Source organism: Aplysia californica, unplaced genomic scaffold (assembly GCF_000002075.1).
Source record: "Aplysia californica isolate F4 #8 unplaced genomic scaffold, AplCal3.0 scaffold00782, whole genome shotgun sequence".
NCBI lineage: Eukaryota > Metazoa > Mollusca > Gastropoda > Aplysiida > Aplysiidae > Aplysia > Aplysia californica.
In genome coordinates, this window is record NW_004798052.1 from 194,587 (window position 1) to 197,368 (window position 2,782).

General features: G+C 45.0%; 1 protein-coding gene across 2 annotated transcripts in view; it reads left to right on the top strand.

Moving 5' to 3' along the window:
• LOC101862612 (caveolin-1) overlaps positions 1-2,782 on the top strand; it is a 37,058-nt gene that overhangs the window by 27,909 nt on the left and 6,367 nt on the right. The gene's annotated exons all lie outside the window — the stretch shown is intronic.

The window sequence follows — 2,782 nt, forward strand, 5'->3', positions numbered from 1 at the left end:
TAGACAGACAGACAGACAGACAGACAGACAGACAGACAGACAGACAGACAGACAGACAGACAGACAGAGAAGCGGGTAATGGGTAGCCATTTCATCGTTGGCCTGCTCTACAATATCACTCCCTCTCCGAACGCCAATGTACACAGCTCTGCCTTCCAGTCCTCCGGTACGCCCTAGGAGCCTAAGTGTTTACTCTGCCTAGAAAATAGGACTGTTCCAATCAATGCGATATCGAAAAGTTTTGCTCATTACACAAGCCAATCAGCATAGATCCGTAGTCAGAATCGATATTTGGGGTGTGCCAGAAAGAAAAACATGAATCTTGGGGAACCCTGAAAAGAGGGAACATGAGAGGTAGTGAAAGTGTTAGTAATTGATAGAAATGAGACAGGAAAAGATTGGGAGGGAGGAAAAGCAGAAGGCAGATAAAAATTTATAGAAGGGTGGGAGGAAACGTGAAAAAAGAGTTGAAGAGAGATAAGAATCGTAGAAGGGTGGGGGGGGGGAGGAGAAAAAGCATTTTTCGACCGTTTCGTACCTTTCAAAAGTTCTCTGATGCCGCTGAAACCTCTTATTAGATCGATCTTGATAAACAAACTGTTTCCCCTGATCCGAAAGCCTATAGTTAGCTTTACGAACTTTCCTCAAACATTGGGCATCGAATTAACCTTGTACAGCTGTGGTGACGTAGCACAGACCGAGCCAGGAAGATCTTCTCCTATAGCCCTCTTTTTTCATTCCCGCTTTCACCCTCTTTTAGGTGCCAATCCACTCAATGGTCTGCCGCGAGATTTATGTACTATCTGACGGTCTACCGCCCACGTGACCAGTGTGACAAACAGTTTTATTTGACGGTGTACTAGTCTACCACAATCCACGGCTCTAATCCTAAACCTGTCCCGTTAGGGTTAAGGTATGGATGCCCTCGGCCGTGAATATTCAAAGACCAGGTTCGCATTATACTATTCTAGAGTTCTAGGGGAATCGAAAATGGCTAAGTCTTGGCGCTAATTCGAGTCAGATTTGGATATCCCAAAAACCTTTGAGGAATCCAAATAGCAAGCCGTGGGAACGTTTGCTTTGAACCACTTTCAGAGAAGAGTATTGTCTGGGGTGTTGGAATACTCGTAAAGGACTTGGATTGGCGATATTTAACTTTCCCCGCCTGAGCTGTTATCGAGATAAGTGGTATCTTTACACTTTGTGACCAAAACGACAGCATAACCTCAACTGTCCACGCCCCAAAACTCAAAAACCTGAAAACACTAGTCTTAGGCTTCATTTTCCGTAGATACCGTATTGCAGCCAGGAGAAAAGTTATGTCGTGCTTCTAAAATAGGTGCTGATGATGTTTGTCATCATTCCTCACTAATGCCACTGGTAAGACCGAGCCAGGTAGAGTAAGAGCAAGTATACTTCAGTGCTAAAGTGTAGTTAGAGTTAGTTTACTTGAATGTGCAAGTGCTAACCCTTTTTTCCCAATGTAAGTGCGTTACGCCCATTTAGAAGGCAGGCTTCGACCCCGCCTGTTAGGGCCAACCCGGACTAAGAGAACTACAACGTCCCAGCAGAAACACTAAGAACCTCCATAAAAATTATTTCCACACGGGAACAGAACTCCGAGGTTCTGCTTGCGATGGCGTGGACAGGGACTTCGTCGTTATCTTTATGTTTGACCTACATCGGCGTATGCTGTACGGACCGACTGAGAGCCCATGGTCACCTCTACATACAACTAAACTAAAAGAAGAAACCAACTCACAGACCACGAAAGGGAGCTCTCGTGGTCGAGAGGTGAAGGTGTTCGCCTCTCATTCAATAGGTCCCAGGTTCGAAACCTGACAGCGACAGAAGATATTCTTCTCTAAAAGTATATCCTTTCACCTCCTTTTCCTGCGCTCTAACCACGTTCTGTCGTCTGCTTTCGTCTCCTCGTTTTGCCCCCACACCCACCCCCTTTGCTCCCTCCTCTGGGCCCTTGACTCTTTCTGCAGCCTTTCTACTGCTACTACTTGGTTCCTTCTTACTGCTGTCTTTAAATCGCACCCCTGTTCTTATGGTAGATAAGATCTAATACCAAGCCTTTTTGGTTAAGGGCAAAAAACTCGAAGATCCAGTGTCCAAGTTGCCTGCGTTAAAGATCCCTTAGTGGTCGCCTTGGAGTAGGCTTCGGCCACCACCTGGGCAAAAATCAACATTCCTACCAAACTGAACATGTTTCATGTGTCCCGCGCTCTCATATGATCTTATACAGTTGTAAGCAATGTACTTACCAAATAACAAATCAAGACCACGAGATCTCTACAATATCACTTTACCCAGTTTGGGACAATACATGTTTGTCAGAAAAAGGCAGTCTTCAGATCAGGCCTTGAATCATAATTGTGTCTTCTTCTTTGGGTGTAAGGTCTGGGGCAGACATTGACGATCATAGTACCCCATTTCTTCTGTTATCAGTCCCCCTGATCATCTCAGGGTTTTTTCTGATTAGGATGTTTATCACAAAGCTGCCCAAGCCATTTGTGAATGTTGTTCTCCATCTTCTAATTCCCTCTTCCACACAGTACCAATTTCTCAAGTTAATTGCTCTACAAAATGTTCAAATAATCTCAGTTGTCTTTTCCTGGATCTGTGACCTGTGACCTTTAACGTGCTGCCATTTTGGAGCACTTCTGTGATTGTTTTCCTCCCTGTGTACACAACTGTAATTAGATACAGGAATGGAGCAGGGATAGACGGTTTTTCCTAGGGGGAGGGGGGAGGGGGGAGAAAGAAAGAAAGA